Raw genomic sequence first — 20415 nt, forward strand, 5'->3', positions numbered from 1 at the left:
TAAACCTATAGATACTTATTGAATTGAAGCAGTGACTGAGTGCAACGGAGCGCTGGAACTCGAGAAATATATCAAATTCAAAGGCACCGAGTCCTGAATTTGTATACATATTCTTTCTTTGTTTCAACATTATATCTGCATCTAAAGAACAATTCAGTTCAACATTAACCAAATGATAAACATGCATCCTAAAAATCAATGTTGGATATAATTTCGAAATAGAAAATCTAATAAATACTTACATGTTTATCAATTTGTTTCAGAATAGTAATCGTCGCCCTCTGTGAACCAACACCGACATTACCTTTATCAGACAAGAAAAAAAACATATTTAATATTGAAGAACAATTTCATAAATACAATGTTCACTTTTCAACAGCAGTTTACAGTATTTCACAATGACCTCAAAGCCATAATGCTAGTGTGAACTTGTTAGCAAAATATATAATGTAAAGAACCATATATGCCGCATAATATATGATGATACAAATTCTAAGCTATCAAATAATTAAATAATGGGCATTAGGTTCAATCAAGCCAGGATCTACTAACAAAACAAAAAAGTTACACATGATGAAAACTACCATACACGTTTCTCTCAGGGGCATCATCAAGGCAATTTTGAATAGACATGGACTCCACCAAAGATACTGATGTCATTAAGAAAAATAGGTAAAATATCACATAAAAGGAACAAAGTTATCTAACTTTCAATTTAAATAAAAAGAGAAATCACTTTTCTTGACAAAGAATAGTCTCAAGCATGAAACATGAAATTGTTTTTCACTTCACATTTGAAACATCGGTATTTCAGACACAATAATTAAACACAAATCTCACACTATGATGACTTTTAAATATATAAAGCAAAACCATATAAATAGAATCATAGGAGTACACATCAATGTCACAAAGTTATGGGTATCCATTCCAGTAACATATCTAAAATATTTCTATTTTACACTTCAAAGCTACAAACAGATCAGAAGTATAAACTCAACTTCAGGAAATCACCTGATATATACATCCAGAATGATTGTTCGATAAATTCACCTTGCTGTAACTTTGATGACAAGAACTTCATACACACGGATTTTGTAAGCTACAGTACTTACAACCATAACAATTTGACCTTCCTACATGGATAAATTACAACTGTAATAAACCAATCAACAAAAAATGATCTTGAAACAGATATATGTAAGCATCTTCCCCATGTCGTTCAATCAAACCTTGAGGAATTCCAAAAAGAGTAGACAATATTTTCTTATTATGTCATCATTCATTACAGAGAAAGTAAGCTTCATGTTCAAACATGCCATGTATGTATATGGCGAGATATCCTGCAAGAGAACATTTTGTCTGACCGTACATGGATTTCAACCAAAGAAGCAAGCTTCATGTTTCGACACTTCTTATAAAACACCATAAGAAAACCCCCAATCAACAAAACATAAAAACCCTAAAATCCTAAATCATCAACATTGAACATACATTTTCCTCAAATAGCGACGTTTGTGGCGAATTATGAACGGTGGAACCGAACCGATGGTCAACAACTGAAAGAACACATAAACAGAGAAAAGTTTATGCACAAAAGAGAGCTGGTTCAAGAAAGGAAAAAATAGGATAAGAAAACCCTCTAACAGAGAAAAGTTTGTGCACAAATTTTAAACCAGGTTATTCACCTTCTAATTTCATATCTTGAATAAGCATCTGTAGCATGGAGAAGAAAACAAATCGCACTGTAGGAAGAAGGAAGAAGAAGAAGAAGAAGGAAGGAGAAGAGAGAGAGTGATGGAAAGGACGAGAGAGAGAGGGAGAGAGTGAGGGCAGGTTGTATAATCCATGCGTCTGAACTGAATTGACACATTGTGCAATGTGTAATGGTACAGTAAAAACCAGTATAAAGAAGAAATCGTTATCATTTAGTTGGAGTATAAAAGTTGTATGGTAACCAAATTTTAAAGTGATAGAAAAATACAGGCATAACATAGGAAAAGAAGTAGTTATACGTGAACTTTGTAGTTAGAAAGTTAAGATAAGGGTAGTAAAAGACAAGAAATGTGTGAAAAGTGCATAGATGGCGTTTGGCAAGCAAAGGGCGAGGAGGGTATTTCCAGAACCATTAGTGTTCTTATATGGTAGATTAATTTTTAAAAATAATACAAAAAATTATGAAAAAAAAAAAACTAAAACTCATACAAAAAGTTAAATGTATTTAAAGTCACAATTTCTAGTTAATTAATGTTAAATAATACTTCCTCTATTTCTTTTTAAGTGTCGTTTTAGACAGGGGCGGAGCCACCCTTCATGAAAGGGGTTCACTTGCACCCCCTGGATCCTAAATTTTAAGATCTATAACTATCATTTTTTACATCTTGCTCCCCTAATATTATGACACTTGCACCCACACTTGTTTATGTAAATGAGACTTTCTACTTATGCTTGGTTGTATGCTGACACATTTAATTCTTTACTTTCTATGAAAAGAGACAAACTTGTTCATTATGTTTATGACATTTATTATTATTATATTAATATAAGGAAAATGAGGAAAATGCTAACTAGTGCCCTAAGGGTAATGGTTAAGACTTTAAAAGTACTAAATTTATTTCGGTAATCTACGTATTTGATGCCTCGAAAATTGAAATGTTAGATTTTCTATCAATTTTTTTTTTTTGAAATGCTTAACCATTGCCCTGAGGGCACTGGTTAGCAAGACCCTTAATATAAAGATTAAAAATATATGTTTGTCACGTGAATAGATAGGCCATCGTGATAATGTAAAAAATAAATATGTGAGAAATATTATTAGTAATTTTTTTTATATTTATGACTTTTGGTTGAATACTAATATTTTAATAAAAGCTAATTTAAAATTTTAATTTGTTTTAAATAATATAATGTTAAAAAATAACATAATATTGAATAAGATTATTTAATTGGACGAGAATACCAATACTCAACTAAATTTAAGAATATCGAAGTGTTCATAATATTATATACATAATAAATTATAAATCATATAATGGATAAAAGGTATAATTTATCAGACAAATATTTCTATAATTTTTTATTTGTTTTATTGTTCTCTTGTGTTATTCCAAGTTAGTTAATAATAAAATTTATATATTATATCACTAATATTTAAAAAAACAAAAATGAAATATTTTACATATTTTAATTTTAATATAAATCAACTTTACATAATAAAAACTAAAGAAAAATAAAATATTTGCAATAATTATCAATATATATTATTAATTATGAATAATCTGCACCCCCTGCCTCATGGTCCTGGCTCCGCCACTGGTTTTAGATAAAAAAAAATTGTTTTTATTTAAGTGTCGTTTTTATAGTTTAATGTTATAATTTGTCAATTATACCCTTACTTTTTCAATAAATTCTTTAATTATTCATTGAAAAAAGAGAATGATTATTGAATTTATATAGAAAGAGAAAAAAAGTATAATAGAAAAAAACAACTTTAATAATCCACTATCTTGGTTGAAGAATTTTATGCTAAAAAGTAAAATAACACTTAAAAAAAAGGGAGAGTTCTTCAGAGTTGTTGATCTAATCCATGTGAATTCTCATTCACCTTAATTTTACTTAGAATTAGTGTCATTGTTCAAGGTGTGACATGAAAGTCTCAAATTTCATCAAATGTATAATCCCCGATTTCATCACTCTAATACTAATGCCATATGATTTTTAATTAACAACATAATTAATGTATGATTCAAAGTATCTCTTGTTAAGCTCAAGTTCAACATTTACCTTAGTTTAATTATTAATCTTGAATATGTCAGAGGCAAGAGAACGCTAAAATAATACTATCCAATTGCTTGGGAAACAAGAATTTTATTCATCTCTATTTTTTTTATTTTGTTTAAGTTTGAATTATTGATTTTGACTGTATGCAGAAACAACTACAAAAAATAATTATCATATTGCTTGGGAAACAAGAATTTGATTCATCTCTACTATTTTTATTTAGTTTTTGGTTGAATTATTGATTTTGAATATGTGCAGTAACAACTAAAGAGATATTATCTATTTGCTTGGGAAACAAGAATTATGTATTTTGACCAATGCTTTCCGTTTGTATTTAATTTGGTGAAATAAAAACGCCAACTCAAATTATATTTAGATTTAACATAAATTTCAAAATGAAATTTTATAAAAAATAAATAAAACTTTGTTGTATTTTCTTACAACAACAACAATAATAGTGTATCCAATCAACAAAATGCCTAAAGCCATCACTTCACTTTCTTAACACTAAAGAGATTGTTATTGATAGGGATCAAAAATTAAGATAAATGAAAAATGTAATACTGATTGAATTAAAAATGATTACAATTCTTTTAATTTCAGAGCAAATGCTCCTCAAATAAGAGATGATTCTTTCTCTGTCCAAACCCTAATATAAAAACAGAAAATATTAATCTACCTAGCTACTATCCCATACACTCTTATTTATATGAGGAATACTAACTGAGTCAACTCCTATTTATTTGGTTTGGGCCTGCCCAAACCAATATCCTAACATTACTGGCAACCAAAAATACAACCTTGTCCTCAAGGTTGAGATGATAAAATGTCCTCCAACATATAACAATGACACGTCAAACACTTCCCTTGCAAGGTAATGGTGGGTTTAAAACAAGACCAAATATGCACTTCAGCAAACCACAAAACTACACTTGGAGTTCATTTTCCTTAAACACCTTTTGCATCTCCCTGGATCTCATTGTTGAGAACTTGATAGGCCGACTTCAAACAATCGAACTTGTTGCACATCTCCATTCTTACTATCTCTTGATGACGGTCTGCACATTTTCTCTTTAAAACCCTTAGAAGCTTGGGCATAATCAATCATAACTTCGACAAGAAGAATACAAAACTCTTTAGAAGCATGCAATATATCAAGGGTTGTGTATTTTACAATTCTAAGGAATTTGACGAAGCTATTTACTATATCTTCAATTAAAACTATCTCCAAGGTAGGCCATTCAAAATTCTTACCAGATAGCCATGCAAGAGGATTAAGTGAAAACCTTGTTTTCCAATTTATAGAGGAGACAATAAGATATGAAAATACCCAAGTTAAGAAAAAGAATGACAATTTTTTTATCCACCCCCTACCTTCTTAGGAACCATAGCGAAATTTCAAAAACGCCCATATATTTCGAAAGTGCATCTCCGAAGTCATCAAAAAGGGGCATTTCGGAGATGCATCTCCGAAATCATTTTTTTAATTTAAAAAAAAAAGGTGTTTTGGGAGATGCATTTTCGAAAGGGTGACTTCGGAGATGTATCTTCGAAAACACCTGCGTTTTGCAGTTTAAACAAAACAGTCTCCCCCCTTTTTCATTTTACCCTAAAACACAAATTTCTCAAATTTCTTCCTATTATACTTGCACTTTTGAACTCTAAACTCCCTCTACAACCTTCAAAGGCTCATTCAAAGGCAACATTCAAAGGCTCACTCATTCAAAAGCTCCATCTAAAATTTTTAAGTTTTACAATTTTCAACTCTTGCATTGATAATCATATTAGGGCTGTTACAATTAGCATAATGTAGTATGTTTAAGTTATTATGGGTCAATGATAGTGTATAGATGATAAAAATAGGATTTTGAAGGAGTTAGAAGAAGAAATGAGTTTCTGCAAAAAATGGAGTCGCAGGTTTTTTCGGAAGTGCACTTCCGAAAACACCTCCATGACTAGTTTCGGAAATGCACTTCCGAAATTTAGTCAATTTTTTTTAATTTCTTAATTGTTTCTCCTTTTTACCGGTTTCAATTTTTTCGGGAAAATGTCAGGAAACCAGGCACGACTTAGACAGGGTAGGGAGATCCAGACCGCATCGGCACAACTAACATCGACACGGGGCAGGGTCGAGTACGAGTACCCGTCCAAATAGATGAGGCGCTTGCAGATTCCTCATCTGGATCAAGGAGGCAGCTGGCTCGGGCGTCTTCTTCTCGTGAGGTGGTACGTGAGGAGGAGGAGGTGAGACATGATGAGGAGGAGATAACCTGATGTTAACCCTTCGCACGGGGAGGATGATGCGGAGGAGGGCTACCCGGGAGGGTCTACAGAGACTTCTGTGTTGATTTACTACCATGACCACGTCGCTCGACGTGTTTGGGAGGAAGAGGTAGTTTTTTTAATTACACTTTATAATTTAACCATTTTTTATTTAGGTTTTTATTCCACTTTCTCCTAACGGTCTAACTAAGTTTCTTTTTTGTTTTTGTTGTGACAGGAACGGCCGACCATAAAACCCGTGAACCATGCACGGAAAATATTTTCTCCATTTAAACCACAGGCTCAGTGGTTTAATGACGTGGTAGCTGGGAGCGGGCTTGGCGGGTTATCGATGACCGGATATAGTACCATCAACCACGGCATGCAGGGCGCTTTTGTCGAGCGGTGGCGCAAGGAGATGTCTTCTTTCCACCTTCCTGTTGGGGAGTTGATGGTCACCTTATGTGACGTGGCATGTCTGCTCCACCTGCCGATCAGAGGGAGGTTGTTGGACCATTCCCGGATACAGAGGGTTGAGGCCATAGAGTAGATGGTGGATTATCTGGGCATGAATCATAACATGGCTCATTATGAGTGCAGAGCAACGAGTGGGGCGCATATCAGGTTCTCCAACTTGAAAGAGTTGTATGAGAAACACTTGGTGGCGGCGGTAGAGTCGGAGCAGGAGGGTGACAGGCTTTTTCCGGAGTATCATCGTGCTTGCGCTCTGCGGTGCTGGCTCATGTTCTTGGTAGGCACTGCACTCTTTGTGAACAAAAGGGCAACCTAGGTCGATATGACGTATCTCCGATACTTTATCGATCAGACTACAATGGACCAGTGGAATTGGGGGGCAGCTATTTTGGTATACCTATACCAGAAGGTGAATGAAGCCTCCAACTAGAGGACCAGGCAATTGACTGGATTATGCACACTCCTCACGGTACGTTACTTTTTAATTATTTCACATTTAATTATGGTTCATATTTTTTTAACGTATTATATTATCGTATCGTATCGTATTTGTGTTTCAGGGCTGGATCATCTCATACTTCCACCGCATCCATGACTTCGACATTGATCCTGTGTACGATGATTCCAATGCACAGGCCGCACGATACGTCCTCTAAAGGGGGAATAATGCAGTGGGCCCATATCGCGTGTACCTTGACCGCACTATGCACGATGACATATGTTGGACGCCCTTCACTGATTATCGTGATGTTGTCCCATTCGACCGCATCGCATTATACTCTGGATGGTTGGTATGTGGGACCAACACCGTGGTCAGGTATCTGCCGGAGCGGTGCATGAGGCAGTTTGGACGTGTTCAGATGATACCGAGGTCTCCGTTTGAAGCTGCTCCTGAAACCGTTACCCAAGTGGGCCTCACTGCTATATTTGAGGATTGGGCGCATCATTTGGTGCCTGAGGAGTATCGGCATATGGTGGTCACCCAGGAGTGGCACTGTGTAGAGGGATACGTGACATGGTTCTATCGGGTGTCACATCATTTGATAACATTCGACGCTCCTGGAGATCCACCTAGGCCAGCACATGAGGAGATCTTGGAGAACCAGCAGGCTGAGGATGACCATGCCACTAATCTCCTGTCGGTATGCCAGCGGATACAGATGCTTGGGCATGATGCATTGGAAAGAGGTATCATTGAGCAGGACGGTCCAGAGGCAGTTGTCATTGTGGAGAGGATGGTCAATGACGCGGCCGGTGCGGCAGCATATAGGAGGCAGAGGAGGTTCCAGGGAGTTAGGGTTAGGCATACTCAGTAGCAGTTGCCTATTTATGTTTTATTTTTGATTTTTTTGTATTCGGGTTGTATTATTTTGACACTGAGCACTTACCCGTACAACTATTTTCATATTTATAATATTGGTATTTTATTCATATTTACATGTTATATTTTATTCGTATTTATTTTATTCTATTTTGTCGATTAATGTAAAATATGGGATTAATCATTGTTTTGAAAAAAAGAGAAACTCAGAGCATATTTCGGAGATGCATCTCCCAAATAATAGAAAATGTGAAAATGGGTGTTTTCGGAGATGCTTCTCCGAATTTTGAGAAAATAGGAAAAAAAGTAACTTCGAAGATGCATCTCCGAAGTTTGGGGTATTATGGGGTTTCCCGCAGGGATTCTCATCCCAGGGGGGGTGGATAAATAAATTGTCAAAAGAATTGAGAAGTTAGGCCCAAAAGCTCTATTTCAGTCCACTTTGTAAATGTCTTAAAAAGCAAACAAATATTAATTTGGTCTTGACTTATTAGGTTTAAAGAGATCCCCACCTCCTCAATTGTCCATTTGCCCCTAATTTTTGTGGATTACCCTTTAGTTTTGAAATTACCATTTTTACCCTTACCTTTGAAATTACCGCCTTTGCCCTTAACTTTTATAGATCCTTCCCACCTTCAGTAACGATGATGCATGCTAAACTGATATTGTAACATGCATACGACGGATCTGGCGGCGGCAGCTGCATGCACATGCGACGCCTCATCTTGTACATCTCTCATCTCTTCTCTCTTCTCCATCTTCTCCACCCACAGATTCGCTGAGATCCGACGGCTTGGCCGACGATTTTTTCTTTAGAAAGTGCTTCACAAATGAACCAGTCTCAGGAGGTTTTGGCGAAAGTGTGCGAGCCACTGATATCTGATTTTCGTGCTTCTCGTTGGCTTGCATCAAATGTACATACTCCATCTATGATTTCCACGGATCTGGTGATTTAGAATGGGGAGGGACCCTCTTCCAACAATATCTGACCGGTGACGACGCGATCAAAGTCTTTTGAGGTGGAGGTGATATTAGTGACTCTAAAACCAACACGGTTTGTGACTTCATCAATCCCTTCTATGGCTTCTCACCCATAAGGATCACATCTTTGCTCACCCCATTGGTTTCCTTCTTCTCCATTGCATCTCCTTTTTCCAACTTCGCATATGTTTGAAACTCTGTTCCACGGGTCTCTTTCATAACATTTGGTACCAAAAACACACTCCCATCAGAGCTAAGATTCTCCGCGTGAATATGCCCCACATGCTTCGCCATCTCTGTCCTTAGTAATTGACGAAACGTCAACTTAAAGGATTTAACCTATTATTCCAATCTTCCCATTCTCAATTCAATTGCGTCAATTCTCTCAACCATTCCTTCTCCTAACACTTTTTCTTCTACAATCATCTTTAAATGACACAAATGTTGGCACCTCGACGATCCGATAGGTCAGGCCAATTGATAGGGATCGAAAATTAAGATAAATGGAAAATGTAATATTGATTGAATTAAGAACGATTACAATCCCTACAATTCCAGAGCAAATGCTCCTCCGAAGAGAGATGATTCTCTTTCTGTCCAAACCCTAATATGAAAAACATAAAATAATAACATACCTAACTACTGCCCCATACACTCCTATTTATATGAGGAATACTAACTGAGCCAACTCCTATTTATTTGGTTTAGACTAAGGCCCAAACCAATATCCGAACAGTTACTCAAACATTCTGGCGAAATTTTAAATATAACCCTCAAATTTGATTTCTAACCCCAACAAGTTTTCTCATTTCATTTTATATTCCGTTCTTTTTATTTTACTTTATGCATTTATAAAAATTCAAACATTTGTTAAACCATTCTTAAAATCATAGAGACTATTGAACGATCTTTAAAATACAACCAGCCTATGTGGAGACGATAAAATTGCACTCGCTATCTGCACTGCAACAAAAATGGCACTATTTTAGAAAACTGGGGTTAGTTTTTAAAGACGTTGCGACAATTTTTATCATTATTTTGTTTATATCTATTTAAATGTGCAATTTTTTTTATAATTACTAACTTGTTAACAGCGTCGGCCAGTCTGTTGAAATTTGTTTATGCGAGGTAAGGTTTCTGGAGAACAACTTTTGTTTGATCCTGAAATAGAACGAACCGCGCGCACCACAATAGCAAGATCGGAAAAGCAAAACTACAAGCCAAGAAACAAGATCTAGAAGAGTATATTGTTTCAAAGCTAGAAACCATGGCAGACCTTGAAAACAACAACAATGGCGGTAGAATGTTGTGACATAACAGTCCAAGACGACTAGCCCACGTAGCTTGATCAGAAAGGAATGCATGCCAAGCTGAGATAGAAACAGGTTTATTGCAATATTCACGAGGTTGTTTCCACATTCATTGATTGCCAACCAGAAGAATATCGACGCTTCGATCAAAAATCTTGAGATACAAATTGGTCAACTAGCAAAGCAACTGGTTGATCAACAGAAAGATGCTTTCAATGTCAAAACGCAGACAAATCCAAAAGAGCATTGTCGTTCAGTCGTTGTTGACGAAGACGGACAAGTTGTTGCTGCCAGCAGCCAAGAAGCAGAAGGACTAGAAGAAATAGATTAGGAGATGAAGCATGCGGAACGCTTCAAGGAGATCAATCAGACTTATATAGTATAAGTTGCGGAGATATGAGGCGTCTACTTGAAGAAAAAGGCTCTTATTACAGTGAGTTTTTTTCGGTTACATAACTATAGTGAGTTAGAAAATTTATAAATAATAGATGAATAGACGATCTCATCAATAAAATAAGTACTAGTAAAATCTAAATGCTATATAAAAAATTGGGGAATTCCGAGAATCAAATTCGGGACCTCTTGCAACCTAAATAAGAATCATACAACCAGACCAAATACTCTGATATGATTGGTTTATTTTTCTAAGCAAACTTAGTTGACATCTATGCCTTTTTTGCTACTGAAATTGTTTCTGCATGCCACATGGTCTGGTGTTGTATTGAAAGATGTCATATAAATGACCAAATCTGCTTATAGTAACCAGCTGCTAAGTAGCAGATGTTGGTCCTGTCCCTTACTTTCTTATAATAATGAGAGACTCGGACAAAGACATGCATGTCTGCCCATAATGAAATAAGTAAGGATAGTTGACAAGTATGTCTTGTCTGGTATTGAAATTGTTTATGCATGCCACTAAACCAAATCGGCTTATAGCAACCAACTGCTACGTAGCATATGCTGGTCCTGTCATATCTCTTCTTATAACAATGAGAGGCTAGGATTTGCTACAATACAAAAATCACATGGTTATACACGGTAATCAATTTCAGCTATGATTTGAGATCCAGCAGTTTATACATCACAATCTTCATATATACTATAAACAAGTTTGACCGTTTTATTTGAGATCAGATATTCAAAATCTATGACTGCAGTTGCTACAGAAAATCTATGTACAAAATTGAGACCACTTGATGCAACTACCAATTCCTTAGAAACTAACTAACAAGTTTTTCTTTGTAAGGCATCAAAAAGAGTTAGCAAACTATGTGCCACATCACTTTGCTGCACAGATGCTAGATACTTGAGCCCTCAAACTATTTGGTGAGAGGTAAGATCCATAACCGGAGTGTTGAGAAATATATTTAAATATCAACTTTTAAATGAATCTCCGAGTTCTATCGGTGTTAAGAAAAAAAAAATATATCAAAGAGAGTCTAAGTATTATTTATGATTGGTTTTAGTTTTGGATTTATCTTTATAGGAAAAATTTGTTAAATTAAGACTCTTCTATGACCAACATTACTCAACAACAGTCTTCTATGAATAACATGTTTTTGAGCCAACACCGATACAATATTCATGCATTCCATCATTCGTCACAACAGGAATTCACATGCAGTCCCAAAAGATACTTGTTATTTGACTACAATATATATACATAAGTCAACATGACAGATTCCGGATCTTAAAAAACTAAGAATATAAAAACTGATGCTTACTGATATTCACCTAATCATTTGCCAACCCTGTCAGTTTCAAGATATTCAACATAAAATGAAAAAACATAAACTTCAAAATGGGGCATTCCGAGAATTGAACTCGGGACCTCTCGCACCCTAAGCGAGAATCATACCACTAGACCAAATGCCCTGATACGAAAAGTTTTGTTAGCGAATGTATAAATTAGTTAGTTCAGATAATTATTATAGGCAAAAACTGAATTTAACCCTGTTATTTACTTCGCGTCATCATTGCATTGGCAGCATTCACATTTTATTAACATTTTACTATGTGAGGGTTGTATTGCCAATTTTACAACTCCATTACTATACACAAGTTCACAGTTGAAATTAAAAAACAATAGGGTTGATCCATCTAAAATTGTCACAATATCATACAACAACAACAATCAAGTTTTATCCGACTAGATAAAGTTAGGTACATGTCAAAAGTCGTCATAATGTTATAATTTATAACATAAGTCAAATATATAGCCAAAATATGGTACTCTGCATTTCTTAATAGTTTATGAAATTTTCATGAAATTTCTCTACATCTAGCAATTGTGCCACCATCCATATGATTTAATTCTCCTTACTATAGGATATCTAAATTTCCCCCATAGCCTAGAGTCATCACAATTTTTAGACGTCATGTGAAGATTAATTGCAGTTTAATTATGACAAAACAAATAGAGATCCTATTTAACCACAAACGCAACAAACATTTTATAAGGCCCTATTTAACCAATATTTAATGCTGACAAATTTGGACCATGTGCGGTAGCCTGTCTTACATACTTTCATAGACGGCCCTGCCAACAGGTGTTTAAACTACCTAAGTCAATATTTGACCATATTATCTACAATAGGTGCTAGTTTTCTATCCTAATTCTCTCTTTAATGTTATAATTCCTAATCCTCCCTCTCTTTTTGGGTTAGGGATCCTTTTTCATCTTGTATTTTCACTAATCCAGTGCAGCATCCTCGTGGACCTTTGTTGGCTTTTTATTGTCCAACATTCATCTCATACAAAAATGTGAATTTTTCACATTACTATAAATGAACTTATTAGTCAATTGTGACTGCAAAAGGAAGAGTTTGTCATGTTGGGACATAGGTTTGGCTACTAATAGATTATTCATGTGTCACAGCATTCATCACAAGCCATTCACATGTAGTCCCTGAAGCCTAATAGTTATTTAACTAAAAAACAAGTCAAGCTTGTCAGTTTTCATATGTTAAACAAATATAAAAGTAAATCTGTAGCTTATTTGTATTGAATTAAACAATTAACAACAGTAAACTTTCACAGCTTCAAAACAATAGAAAAAAGCTGGGGGCATTCCGAGAATCGAACTCGGGACCTCTCGCACCCAAAGCGAGAATCATACCACTAGACCAAATGCCCTAACATGAAAAGTTTTAGTTTGTAAACAACTTAGTTGGGACAATTGTTTTAGGGGAAAAAGTTGAAGCACATACCTCTTATTTTCCCCACATTTCATCAGTAAACAAGTGGATGGCAAGATTTATATCTAATATCCATATCCAGTAGAATCTCATTATGTATTCTGACCAAGACTGAAACAAAAAAAACATTGAAATCAAAATGCTATCAACATCGAATACCTAGTTCTTTTGTGTCAGATAAAAATAAATACAATATGCAAATCAAACTATATATCAAAAACCTCTTTGATGAAGCAATGCAAGCCCAACAATGCTGAGACTGATGCTGCACTTGAATTTCTGTCTTTGGCTTCCAATTTCTCATACAGTGGTAATGTCTCGGCCTTAACCATTGTGGTTATCGTAATTTTTGTGCTATTGTTTTTTTACTGAAATTACGGCTTCTATCAAAGCCAATAAGTTGCCTTTTTGAACCTTTCCCTTTAATTTCGATAAAGGAAGGAAACTCATATGTTAACTGCAATATAACCTCAAAGTTATTATGCCATCATATCTCTTTTCTTACAGTAAAAAATGGAATCCATCAAAGACAGTGTGGAAACTTACAAACACCTTGTAGTGACTATGTGGGATATTTCAATAGTTGGAAGTCCTACAACCAAGGACTTATCCTTAGTGACCTGAATAGCAGTGCTGAAACTGCATAGAAAAGAAGGGTTAGCAGCAGAGATGATGAAAATGGTGCAGATTTTTTAAGAAGGGGATTGAACTCCATTGAAAGAAATGATACATACCAGGAAAGATAGGAGTGATGTCAAGGGATTATCCTGTTTCCATGACAGCTACATATGAAGGAAACAACCAGGTTCAAGGTCAGAAAAGGGTTAGGAAGCAACTAAGATAGAGGCAGATCAAGTAATATGCAGGGAGAGGGGTGCAAGGGTAGAATTAGGGGAGCTAGAACACTATCGGGAGCGGAGTTGTAAGATAAAAGGGAACACAGCCTTTGTAATAGTCTTTTGGATGAGAAAAAGGAGAAAAACAACTCAATAGAGAACATGGAGGCAGGCACATAGGCAGCGGTGCGAGTTTGTATAGCTTTCATTGTATATAATGCCAGATGGAGCTCGGGATTTTACATTTGTGGAGAAGTATTGATGGAAGGAAGGTGAGGGTTTTGGATGACAACGAAAGCATCTCATAACTTCATTGATGGCAAGCTAGTTTGAGAATTAAGCAGTTCAATAAACCAAGTATTGCATGGAAGAAGGGCGGATACAACACCAGTTACAAAGAAGAATTTACAGGAGTCAATATGCAGTTGCAAAATTTGCCGGTTCAACAAGATTTTTCATGTTTCAATAAGTACGGACAGAGGTTGTGTTAGAAGTGGAATGGTTGGTTGGATAATTTGAGGGAGATCAGAGCTAATTTCAAGGAATTAGCTCTGTTGATGGAAGTTGGAGGAACAGAGATAGTAATAGTATTGAGAGAACCAACTATGAGTGAATCAACTACCTCATTCAAACAAGACAAATTCTTAATAGCATTCATTCATACTATCGCATGTGTGACTCTCAACATTCTACAAATTTAGAAAGTGAATTCATCTGTATCCACAGCAAGGTTTTAAAAAATGTTTTGTTACCGCGAAAATGGCCTCTACAAAATGGTATCGAAGGTGAAGGTGCTTATACCAACTATTATTCCCCATTCTGATGATAAAGAACGAATTATGGTTAATTCCCACCGTGACGACCGCAATCAGTGTCGCGACACCTGTATCAACCGAAATCGTGAAAGCCTTTACGCGACCGCAAAAAAAAAGACATTCTAGCAATTCCACTTTCGCAAAGTAACCCAAAAAAATCACAGTATTCGAATACACACAAATAGCTGGAAGAGACATATCAACAAACAGTTAATGGACATTCAAGGTAAAGCCATGTATTCTATAAAAGCGAAATTCTTTGATTAAAACATGTTACTAGATTCTAATGGGTTTTCAACGGCGAGAAAAATGTAAAACTAGAATTGCATATTGAGGTTAATAATGACTTGGAAATTTATGACAATATAAGATGTGTGTGATTGTGAACTGTGAACTGTGAAGTGCAAAGGTAAAGTTAAGAAACAAGGATATTGTTAGGGAATGGATAACCTGATGTGATGTAATGTAATGTAATGTTCAAATTCAAAGTTCTGTTTTGCATGTATCTGTTGTGTTGAGCAGAGACATAGGAAGCAAGATAGATTTTCTGTGTTTCACCCATCAAATATTGCAACGAAACACCTTGCTATATTGTACTACAAGTTGAGATGTATTCATACTCACACGATGACAATGCCACAATAGTTTGTTTCTTGGAACATCGTGAGATTAGAGAACTTAAGAGCTTAAAATTATATTCCATTCTACTTTCTTCACCGCACCAATTTGAATCACAAAAATCAATTGTACTTTGGAGTACCTCATCATTCTCCTAAATGGTTTTTTTTTTTTTGGTCTAATTGATTAGTGTTGCACTCCAATCGATTAGTGAGCACACATAACTCATGGATTACTCATTTTTTTTAGTCATATTATTTCTTCATATATAAAAGAGTCTTGTGCACTTTTCTAAGAGTCTGTTTGATTCGGGGTAGATAGAAGGGAGAGAAGGGGAGGGAAGGAGAGGGAAATATTTTAAAACTTATTATAATTACTATAATATCCTCAATTTTATTTTAATATTTCAAAATTATTCATTTTCTTTTGTATTACTACTCTCTTCTGTCTGATTTTTCTCGATTGCTTCTATCAACTTATTATAATTATTCTTCACCTTCAAATTATTTTAAAATTTTTGTCCTTAATATAAATCATAATTATTGTACTTTTTTAATTTTTTTTATAACTCTTTTATGTTTATTTATATTATTTTTTTCTAATTTTGTTATGTATCCTATCATATTTTCTTTTATATTAAATCTTTCATTTTAATTAATTAATTTATTTTATTAAAACATTTAAACCATTTATATTTAATAATAATTATTTTATGTATTTGATGTGTTAAATAATTCATTACGATTTAAAAGTTGTTATCAACATATAGATTAATTTGTTTTTGAACATTTTATTCGAATTAAGTGAACTCAATTCATTAACATTATGTAGTAAATTATAACTTTTTAGTCACTCAATATTAGAAATTTTACTAACAAAAAAGTATGTATAAATTTTTCACATTTGAATATCACACTGTATCACTTATATAAGATAATAAAGATAAAAATGTAAATTATTAATAAAATCCCTCCCCTCCCCTCCTGAACCAAACATATTTTTAATTTAAATCTCTCCATTCCCCTCCCCTCCCCTCGTTTGAACCAAACACTTATCTAATTAAAAAAATCCCCTCACCTCCCCTCCCATTCCATCCCCTCCTGAACCAAACATATTTTTAATTTAAATCTCTCCATTCCCCTCCCCTCGTTTGAACCAAACACTTATCTAATTAAAAAAATCCCCTCACCTCCCCTCCCATTCCCTCCCCTCCATTAAAATCCCTCCCCTCCCTTCCCCCTCATTTGAACCAAACAGACCCTAAAACACAAAAATTTAGTCTATTACTCTTCCTTTTAATTTATTGTCTATAGATAAATTGTTTTTTTTATATTTATTCACTATTTTAAGATTGAGAGAGCGAAAGGCTTAAAGTGAAGTTGTGTAATTTTATTGTTATGATTAGATTGTGTTGTTATTTTTATTCAAGAGCGTGATTCTCTTGTAACATTGTAAGAGGTATTAGGTTTCAAGATGAACAAATGTAAAAGTTTGATGTAAGAAAGTTATAGTTTGAATCTGGTGTAAAAGTTCACGGTAGTGAAATTTTTAAGGGGAAATTATTGTGTAAAATCTTTTCTAAATGAAGATTTAAGTAACAAAGTCCTTAGATGCTTAAACTGTTATTAAAAATCTAACGTCGGTGTGCTTTCTCGATTTAAATACTTGTTTTCTATAGATTTGGATACCTTGTTTGGAAAATTACAAAAACATGAGATTGAACTAAAAATACTAGATGAGAATCAAGAAGGTGACAAGAAGAAAAAAATTCTTACACTCAAGGTGGAAGAGTGAAAAGATTCAAAAAATGATGAAGATGTAAAAATGTTAGTTCGAAACTTTAAAAGGTTCATGAGGAATGGAAAGCCACCACAAAAACTTTCAACAATATAAATGAAGAAAGATCTTCATCCATGCTAACTTTCTTCTTATGCACAAAGAAAGGTCATATAAAGTCAAATTTCCCTCAAAACCATAAGAGAGGTGAAAAGTTCAAAAAACCTAAAAAAAAAAAAAAGCCTAAGGATCATATGATACAGTGATTAAGTGGGTGTAATTACATTTATGGTGATCAAGACAGTTATGCTTGGAGATCAAATTTTCTGTGATGATAACACCAGCTATCTAACAATATTTAGTGAAGTTCTCATCTATTGAAGATAATGCAAGCAGTCGGAGATGTTCAAGATGGTTTAATCAACATATCCTCTTGAATCAAGCTATCCTTTTTAAAGATGTCCTTCAAGATCAAGTCATCTCTTTGAAGTCAACAATGGGGTTTTCAAGCGACATTCAAGTGAATACTTATGTATCTCAAGCCTCATCAAGGTAGAAGATTCAAGGTTCTTATGTGATGTTAAACTCAAAGATGATAATGACAAGACTTGAAGCTTCAGAATTGTGAAAGAGAGTAAGTGTGAAAGCTCGTATAATTGTGTTTGTCTGAGGGACCAGTGTCTTGTAAAGGCATAAGGGTACTTCTAAATATACTATAGAGAAATCACATACACACACTCACACACTAAATTTTTTTGAGAAGCCTTTCTTATTTTATTAAAATCATATATAAGTGTTTGTATCGCCTAACTAAATGATTAAAAAACTGTCTGATTAGTTAGTAGCATGTTTACGAGTAAATAATCAACTAGGTCTAGTGCTATAATTGATCATTTCAATTTGTAACACTCACGATCTATTGGAACGAGTCTCTTAATGATTAGTAACGACTAAAAATCAAAACATTATTTTTTAGGGTCAAATAATTGGTTAGTCTAATCGATTAGATGACTTAAATTTTCCACTGAATATTTTCAATTTTATACCATACCTTGGCCTATATATGGAGATTTGTTATCACTTTTTCACATCTACAAAATGAGATTTGTTATCACTTTCTCATACTCTCTTATTTTCTATAAATCTCTCAATTTTTCACATATATTTGTCTTAGTGCTTTGAGAAATTTTTCACATATATTTGTCTTAGTGCTTTGAGAGTACTTTTGTGTCTAAGTGAAGATTATTGTTTCGGATGAGGAATTTATTATAATTTACTGTGTGTGTATTATGTCTTGAGTAAAATAATCTTCCATAGAAAGTTGTTAAGTTGTGAGCTAAACTAGTCAAAGCTCTTGTTTATTTTGCTTCGTCTGATTCTTGATTTTCACCAAGAATAAAAGCTCTTTTTCAGTTCATGAAGATCATCCATAAAAATCTATACAACATTCGTGAGTTCATCCCGTGCAAAAGCTCTACTGGTTTGAGATTAACTTGTATAAGACTTCACTCAGTTCCTAAGTTCAGTCTGATATAAAATTTCAATTATTTAGAGGATAGCCAACTTAAAATTTCATCTTGATTCGAAGTCGGCACTTATAAATTCATGATTCAATTCAAAGAATAGACTACTCAAAACTCCAACATGCGAGAATCAAGAAGGCATTTTCCTTATTGTAATACAACGTACATTGAGGTTCTTCAATCCTTATATAAAATACCCTTTAAACAAGAGAGAAATATATACCATCTATTTCAAAAAAACCTTTAATTTCCCATTCATAAAACATTTGCATATACAAACTCCATCAACAAATGCAAAACGATGTTCGATCATTTCCCATATATCTAGTTCGAATCACTTCCTTCCTCTCTCAGTTAAGGGACTAAGGGAGGAAACCTATATACCTTGCTTTATCGTTGGTTTTTCTTTACTTCGCGGCAAATTGATGTCTTTATTCAAAAGACACAGTAACAGTAAGGTTGCAAGTCTCTCAAAAAAAAAAAGTGAAGTTGGTAAGAGGTTGATAAGAAAATACAAAAAACAAGTCGGCAAGTGAAAAAATCTATTCACCGACATCTTTTAAACTTTTCTGGACCCACTGACCTCATATGAGTACGTTTTGCCGCGAAAAAATTGCAAAATAAACATCAATTTTGCGTGGTTTTGTTTTTGTTTGGTTGGATTTAAATGTCCTATGTACAGTTTTATGTTTAGCCTCAATTTTCGTCACACACATCGTATCATTTTTGTACTATTGACTTGTTGTGTTTTTCACCCAAAAATAATACTACTATTTGCTGGGTGTTGTCTCGGTTCAAAAATAATATGTTGGGTTGTTCTACAATAGTAACTTGTAAAAACTTGAGCAGTTTCGTTAGGGTCTGTTTGCTTCAAATAAAAAGGAGTAGAGAGAAGAGATTTTAAAGGAGGGAGGAGAGAAGAGGAGGGGAGAGACTTTTTTAATTATATATATATATATATATATATATATATTGGTTCAAACGAGAGGAGGAGAGGGAGAGGAGGGATTTTATTTAAAATTATGTTTGGTTCACGAGAAGATGGGAGAGATTTTAATAATAATTTATATTTTTATCCTTGTGAATTTATATAAGTGATATGATACTCAAATGTGAAAATTTCATAAGAAATATATGTATAATTGAGTGATAAAAAATTATAACTTGTCACATAACATTTAAAAAAATTGAATACGCTTGATTCGTATTATAACTCTCAACTCAAAATAAATTATGCGTAGATAACAACTTTTGATACATAAAATAAATTATAATAAAAAACACAATGATTATAATTTTTATTAAATAAAAAATAAAAAATAATTTGAAGGTGAAGAATAATTATAATAAATTGATGGAAGTAATAGAGAAAAAATGAAAAACAGAAACATCAAAGAAAATAATAATTTTAAAATAATTAAATAAAAGTGAGGATATTTTAGTAAATATATTAATTTATTAAATATTAAAACTTATATTTCCTTCCCTCCCCTCAGAATTCCTTGATTCGGGGTCCGTTTGT

The 20415-nt window shown here is 34.0% G+C and overlaps 2 non-coding genes across 2 annotated transcripts; both read right to left on the minus strand.

The window, feature by feature from the left end:
* Positions 1 to 11931: 11931 nt before the first annotated feature.
* Positions 11932 to 12003, minus strand: TRNAP-AGG (transfer RNA proline (anticodon AGG)). The gene has a single exon. It is a non-coding gene; the product is annotated as a tRNA-Pro (tRNA).
* A 1188-nt stretch (positions 12004 to 13191) lies between these two features.
* TRNAP-UGG (transfer RNA proline (anticodon UGG)) lies at positions 13192 to 13263 on the minus strand. The gene has a single exon. It is a non-coding gene; the product is annotated as a tRNA-Pro (tRNA).
* Between the last annotated feature and the right edge of the window lie 7152 nt (positions 13264 to 20415).

This window comes from Vicia villosa, unplaced genomic scaffold (genome assembly GCF_029867415.1).
Source record: "Vicia villosa cultivar HV-30 ecotype Madison, WI unplaced genomic scaffold, Vvil1.0 ctg.000006F_1_1_2_unsc, whole genome shotgun sequence".
In the NCBI taxonomy this organism is placed as follows: domain Eukaryota; kingdom Viridiplantae; phylum Streptophyta; class Magnoliopsida; order Fabales; family Fabaceae; genus Vicia; species Vicia villosa.